The 7,378-nt window shown below is 43.0% G+C and overlaps 1 long non-coding RNA gene across 4 annotated transcripts in view; it reads right to left on the bottom strand.

The window, feature by feature from the left end:
• Window positions 1–2,889: 2,889 nt before the first annotated feature.
• The window catches only part of LOC108543915 (uncharacterized), a 21,407-nt gene continuing 16,918 nt past the window's right edge, over window positions 2,890–7,378 (bottom strand). For 2 of the 4 annotated variants that reach the window (XR_001889706.1, XR_001889703.1), the window contains exon 4: window positions 2,988–3,559. This is a non-coding gene — a long non-coding RNA (uncharacterized LOC108543915). Of the gene's footprint in view, window positions 2,932–2,987; window positions 3,560–7,378 lie in introns of those variants that run through there. The other 2 variants (XR_001889704.1, XR_001889705.1) reach the window with 2 other exon arrangements.

The raw sequence follows: 7,378 nt of genomic DNA on the forward strand, positions 1-7,378 counted from the left end.
AAGTGGCAGTTGAGGGTGGACTAGGGTGGGTGGGCTAGGGGACGAGGGCAGTGACCACCAGACGGAGCTGTCTTAGCAGCCCCTTTGGAGACCAAGCCAAGGGAGGTCAAAGGGCTGGAATTCTCCCCAGGGCTTTCTTCAGCGAGAAGCACCACCTGTGCAAGACATTATAGTAAGGAGTTGGAAAGCTGATAATATAAAGTTTCGAGACTATCAATTATTTAAAATCTATTTTTTTAATTTTTTTATTTTTTTTAATTTTTTTTTTTGAGACGGAGTCTCGCTCTGTCGCCCGGGCTGGAGTGCAGTGGCCGGATCTCAGCTCACTGCAAGCTCCGCCTCCCGGGTTTACGCCATTCTCCTGCCTCAGCCTCCTGAGTAGCTGGGACTACAGGCGCCAGCCACCTCGCCCGGCTAGCTTTTGTATTTTTTTAGTAGAAACGGGGTTTCACCGTGTTAGCCAGGATGGTCTCGAACTCCTGACCTCGTGATCCGCCCGTCTTGGCCTCCCAAAGTGCTGGGATTACAGGCTTGAGCCACCGCGCCCAGCCTAAAATCTATTTTTGACTAATTTAGCTTTCTAACATCTCTATAAAAATGGTATAAAATGGTCATTTAGTTGCAAAGAGTATGCAACTAAAAAATGCAAGATGGGTGAAGACTTATAGCAGTTGCTAGGCAGTTATTATTTTTCTGGACTTTGTGATGTCTGTGGTTTTTGTCGGTATTTCAAAATCTACAATGATTCTTCTCATTCTAAATGTTGACTTTATGACATCATTTAATTCTTTATTACATGTTTATTTACTCTAAATAAATATTGAATTTATTACATAATTTTAGAGCCCCACAATTGTATACATTTCAGGCTCCACAGAGCATATATCCACTCTTTTTTTTTTTTTCTTTTTTCTGAGACAGGGTCTTGTTCTGTCGCCCAGGCTGGAGTGCAGTGGCACAATCTTGGTTTGCTGCAACCTCCACCTCCTGGGTTCAAGTGATTGTCCCACTATAGCCTCCTAAGTAGCTGGGACTACAGACGCACGCCACCACGCCTGGTTTTTTTTTTTTTTTTTTTTTTTTTTTTTTTTTTTTTTTGGTAGAGACAGGGTTTCACTAGGTAGCCCAGGCTGGTCTTGAACTCCTGGGCTAAAGCGATCCACCCACCTTGGCCTCCCAAAGTGCTGGGATTACAGGCATGAGCCCCCGTGCCTGGCCTGATCATATATCCACTTTTTTTTTTCTTTTGAGACAGAGTCTGTCGCCCAGGCTGGAGTGTAATGGCGCAATCACTGCAACCTCCGCCTCCCAGGTTCAAGCGATTCTCCTGCCTCAGCCTCCCAAGTACCTGGGATTACAGGTGCATGCCACCACACCCAGCTAATTTTTTAAATTTTTAATAAAGACAGGGTTTTACCATGTTGGCCAGGCTGGACTTGAACTCCTGACCTCAGGTGATCCACCTGCCATGGCCTCCCAAAGTGTTGGGATTACAGACGTGAGCCACCACACCTGTCCCCAAGATTTTTATGTTTGTACCAGTGTGGCCCTTTCAGGTGATGCAGCTCTGTTTTCATGCCATACTTACGGTTCAATTGACCTTTTGTCAGGCTTAAATTATGTGCCTAGAACAAGAACTTGCTAAGAGTTCTGCCTGCACAGTTTTTAGTAACATAGGTTATTCATTTATTGAGCACCTACGACGTGCCTGCTTTATGCATATGTGGGTATATCAGTGAACAAAATACAAAAGTCACTGCCCTCATAGAGCTTAAATTCTAGCAGAGGGAGAAAAACTAAATAATAAGCATAATAATTAAATTGTGTAGTATTGTTAGAGTATAAGTGCTGTAAAATAGAGTAGGATAATTGGTATCAAAGTTCAAAGAGATGGAGGCTGAGGCGGGCGGATCACCTGAGGTCAGGAGTTCAAGTCCAGCCTGGGCAACATGGTGAAACCCCATCTCTACTAAAAATACAAAAATTAGCCAGGTGTGGCGGCACAAGCCTGTAATCCCAGCTACTCCAGAGGCTGAGGCATGAGCATCACTTGATTCCAGGAGGTGGAGGTTGCAGTGAGCCAAGATCTCGCCAGCCTGGGTGAGAAAGTGAGACTGTCTCAAAAAAAAAAAAAAAAAGGTTCAAAGAGATGAACATGTAGAAATTATAGAGGTGGTAGGCTTCATTGGGAAGTAAGACTTGAGCAATAACTTGGAGGAGATGAGGGAGGGATTGTGCAACGCAGGATCCCAGGAAAGAGTATTTCAGACAGAGCAACAGTAAGGGCAAAAGCCTTAAGTAGAAACATGCCTGGCACAGGTGAAGAACAGTAGGAAGGCTAGTGCCACTGCAGTGGTATAAATTAGGGCAGAAGGACAGGAGATGCAGTCAGAGAAGTAGTGTAGTGGGAGCAGATCATGTAGGGGCTTGAAAGACTTAGACCTTGGCTTTTTTGTTCTAAGGAAAATAGGTAACCACTGCAGGGTTTTTAGCAGAGGACTAACATTATATGACTTACCTTCTTACAGTAACACTGGCTGCTGTTTGAAAATTGTGGAGATTCAAGGGTAGAAGCAGTACAGTTAGAAGGTTCACACCAAAGTGGTAGTGGTGGAGGTGGTGGGAAGTAGATTCTGGATATATATTGAAGGTAAAACCAATATAATTTGCTGGCAGATTGGATGTGGGATGTAAGAGAAAGAGGAGTCAAGGATGACACCTAGGTTTTTAGTCATATGTATTATTTACTGTTTTGTAACAGAGCACTACAAAACTCAGTGGCTTAAAACAATAATCATTTATTATGTTATCTTTGAGGCAAGGCATGGTGGCTCATGCCTGTAATCCTAGCACTTTGGGAGGCCGAGGTGGGAGGATCCCTCGAAGCCAGGAGTTCAAGACCAGCCTGGGCAACAAAGCGAGATGCCATCTCTACAAAAAAGAAAACAAGAATTTGAGAGAACCTTGCAGGTAAGTCAGTCAGTCACTCTTGCTGGCCAGCACAGTTCTTTCATAAAATAGTGTGAAATTGGGTCTCCAGAATAGTGTTGACATGCTTATTTGGGGTCAAACTCAAGATGAATTCAGGTCTCTGGGCTATCAATAGTCCTCTACCAACCCTCGGTCATGAGCCATGTGTTGGGGACCTTGTGCTGGCCCTCCCTTGTCAGTGTTCTGACTGTGGAACTGCTGGTGGTCCACAGCACCTGAGGACTACAGGGTGGTAGCAGACATCTTTTATTCCGTGTATGACTGCATGCCATCTCCCTTCTGCCCCATCACTCGCACCCAGGGTAGTTACCCACCCCCACAGAAGATTCCATGACAGGTGTCAGGCAGTCCTCCCGGGGTAGTACAACCTTTCTCCTCCAAGATGAATGATTTTGGTATTGTTGCTACACAGTGCCAAAGGGCCCTTTCCAACTGATGTCCTCTTTTGCTTCTGACTGATGTGGTGATGCAATGCTCCCTCCATGTTTGTCTTAAGTCATGCCAAATGAGGCATGCAGGAATGGGATCACTCCTCTTGCTGCACCTGTGGGCCCTTCACACATCTTCCCTGTGTGTCCAAAAGATAGGGATGTGGTCAACATTCAAAGAACTGATAGTCTAGGAATGTTGTAATTATGGTTTAAAGTGTGCAAAAGAAGATAGGGTTAGAAGAAGTGATGCTCTATGTTTATTACATAAAATTCTGAGTGAAAATTTAACATGACCATAAAACAAATTATTGTTCACATTTTTGGGCATTCTCTGGATAAGACTTGCATTTGCGATCATAATCAAGAAAACACAGTAATAAAATAACATGAAATAAAATAAAAATTTTAAAAGAAAATACAGTAATAATTTTTGAGAGAGTCATGGACAACATCATGAATAATGTTTCATGAGTAATGTTGTAACCAAGAGTATTAAGGTACTCCAGAAACAAAATGTCTATATTGTTTCAATACAAACAGGTTCCAAGGACCTATGGAATTATAATAACAGAGTTACTACCTTTTTCTCTTGGTGGGAGATATGAAATTAGCCAGGAATGGCACATTTGACAATAAAGAACATGAAGAACATGATTTTTGGACCTGAACAAGAAAAGGTGGTACCTGCACACTATGAAGAATCATCACATGCTCTGATATGGACAATAAACTGATACCTCTTTTCTAACCATTATTCTAAGTCTTCATTGATATATCATTTTGCTGTATGTCATTATACTTCACATAGCCTCATAAGCTTTTGTTTACACTTATAATTTTTTAATACATTTAAAATATTTAAAATGTATTTGTAATAAATTTAAAAATTGAGACATAATTCACGTATCATAAAATTTACCATTTAGGCCAGGTATATTGGCTCACACCTGTAATCCCAGCACTTTGGGAGGCCAAGGTGAGTGGATCACTTGAGGCCAGCAGTTTGAGACCAGCCTGGGAAATGTAGTAAAACCCTATCTCTACTAAAAATACAACAATTAGCTGGGCATGGTGGCACACACTTGTAATCCCTGTTACTCAGATGGCTGAGGCACAAGAATCACTTGAACCCAGTAGGTGGAGATTGCAATGAGCCAAGATTGTGCCACTCTACCCTCAGCCTGGGTGACAGAGTGAGAGTCTGTCTCAGAAAAAAAAAAAAAAAAAAATTACCATTTATTTTTTAATTATTATAAATTACCAGCCCAATTATTTTTTTAATTGAGGTAGGGTCTCACTCTGTCATCCAGGCTGGAGTGCAGTGGTGCAAACATGGCTCACTGCAGCTTTGAACTCCTGGGCTCTAGCAATCCTCCTGCCACAGCCTCCCGAGTAGCAGGAACCACAGGTGTGTACCACCATGTCTTGCAATTTAAAACATTTTTTTTTTGGCCAGACTCAGTGGCTCACACTTGTAATCCCAGCACTTTGGGAGGCTGAGACTAAGGGATCACGAGGTCAGGAGATCGAGACCATCCTGGCCAACATGGCAAAACCCCATCGCTACTAAAAATACAAAAATTAGCTGAGTGTGGTGGAGTGTGCCTGTAATCCCAAGTACTTGGGAGGCTGAGGCAGGAGGATCGTTTGAACCAGGGAGTCAGAGGTTGCAATGAGCCGAGATGGTGCCACTGCACTCCAGCCTGGTGACAGAGCAAGACTCCATCTCAAAAACAAAACAAAACAATTTTTTTTTTTTTTCTGTAGAGATGGGATCTCACCACGTTGCCCAGGCTAGTCTCCAACTCTTGGACTCAAGTGATCCTCCTGTTTCAGCCTCCCAATGTGAAATTCACCCTTTTAAAGTGTACGTTTTAGTAATTTTTAGAATATTCCCAAGATTGTGCAATCACCACTAATTCCAGAACCTTATTTTCATTTTAAAAATATTTTTAACGTTAAAATATTTGAGACAGGAAGTCACTCTGTTGCCCAGGTTAGAGTACAGTGGTACAATAATGGCTTATTGCAGGCTTGACCTCCTGGGCTCAAGCAATCCTCCCACCTCAGCCTCCCAAGTAGCTGGGACTACAGGTGTGCACCACCATACCTGGCTAATTAAAAAAATTTTTTTTTAATTTTGTAGAGACAGGGTCTCACTATGTTGCCTATGCTGGTCTTGAACTCCTGGGCTCAATCAATCCTCTAGCCTTGATGTCCCAAAATTCTGGGATTACAGGTATGAGCCACCATGCCCAGCCCCCAAAACGTTTTTATTACGCTCCAAAAAAATCCCTCCATTCATTAGCAGGATTAATTTCCTTCTCTCTTTCTCCACAACCCCAACAATTACTAATTTCCTTTCTGTCTCTAGATTTGCCTATCCTGGAAATTTCATAGAATCATACAATATGTAGCTTTTGGTATCTGACTTCTTTAACTTAGCATAATATTTTAAAGTTCATCTATGTTGTAGCATGTATCAGTATTTCATTCCTTTTTATGGCTGAGTCATATTCCATTGTATGACTATACTACATTTAGTTTGTACATTCACTTTAAATGTCCAATGATGGATATTTGGGTTATTTCCACTTTTTGGCTTTTATGAATAATGCTGCTATGAGCATTCATGTACAAATTTTTGTGTGGACATAGGCTTTCATTTATTTTGGATATATACCTAGGAGTAGAGTTGCTGGATCATATGGTAACTTTATTTTATTTTATTTTTGAGACAGAGTCTCACTGTCGCCAAGGCTGAAGTGCAATGGTGCGATCTCGGCTCACTGCAACTTCTGCCTCCCGGGTTCAAGCAATTCTCCTGCCTCAGCCTCCCAAGTAGCCGGGATTACAGGCGCCTGCCACCAGGCCCAGCTAATTTTTTGTATTTTTAGTAGAGACAGGGTTTTGCCATGTTGGCCAGGCTGGTCTCGAACTCCCAAACTCAGGTGATCTGCCTGCCTCGCCTCCCAAAGTGCTGGGGTTACAGGCATGAGCCACCATGCCTGGCCATGTGATAACTTTAGATTTAACTTTTTGAGGAATTGCCAACCTGTTTTCCAAAGTTGCTGTACCATTTTATGTTCTCATCAGCAGTTTCTGTGGTCACTAATTTCTCTACATCCTTGCCAACACAGAGTCTTGCTCAGTCGCCCAGGCTGGAGTGCGGGTGGCGCGATCTGGGCTCACTGCAAGCTCGCCTCCCGGGTTCACGCCATTCTCCTGGCTCAGCCTCCCGAGTAGCTGGGACTACAGGCACACGCCACTATGCCTGGCTGATTTTTTTTGTATTTTTAGTACAGACGGGGTTTCACTGTGTTAGCCAGGATGGTCTCGATCTCCTGACCTCGTGATCCACCCGTCTTGGCCTCCCAAAGTGCTGGGATTACAGGCGTGAGCCACCGTGCCCGGCTGATGTTGAGTATCTTCTTGGCCATTGTATATTTTCTTTGGAGAAATGTCTATTCAAGACTTTTGCCCATTATTTTTTACTTGGGTTGTCTTTTTATTGTTGAGACATTAAGAGTTCTTTATATATTCTGGATACTTATCAGATATATAGCTTGCAAATATTTTTCTCCCATTCCATGGGATGTTTTTTAAATTCTTCTTAGCGATTCTTTGAAATGAGAACATTTTTTTTTTTTTTTTTGAGACGGAGTCTCACTCTGTTGCCCAGGCTGGAGTGTAGTGGCGCAATCTCGGCTCACTGCAACCTCCACCTCCTGGGTTCAAGCTATTCTCCTGCCTCAGCCTCCTGTGTAGCTGGGACTATAGGTACGTGCCACCATGCCCAGCTAATTTTTTGCATTTTTAGTAGAGGCAAGGTTTCACCGTGTTAGCCAGGATGGTCTTGATCTCCTGACCTCGTGATCCGACTGCCTCAGCCACCCAAAGTGGTGGTATTACAGGCGTGAGCCACTGGGCCTGGCCCTTTTTTTTTTTTTTTTTTT

This window comes from Rhinopithecus bieti, unplaced genomic scaffold (assembly GCF_001698545.2).
Source record: "Rhinopithecus bieti isolate Rb0 unplaced genomic scaffold, ASM169854v2 scaffold_24390, whole genome shotgun sequence".
NCBI lineage: Eukaryota > Metazoa > Chordata > Mammalia > Primates > Cercopithecidae > Rhinopithecus > Rhinopithecus bieti.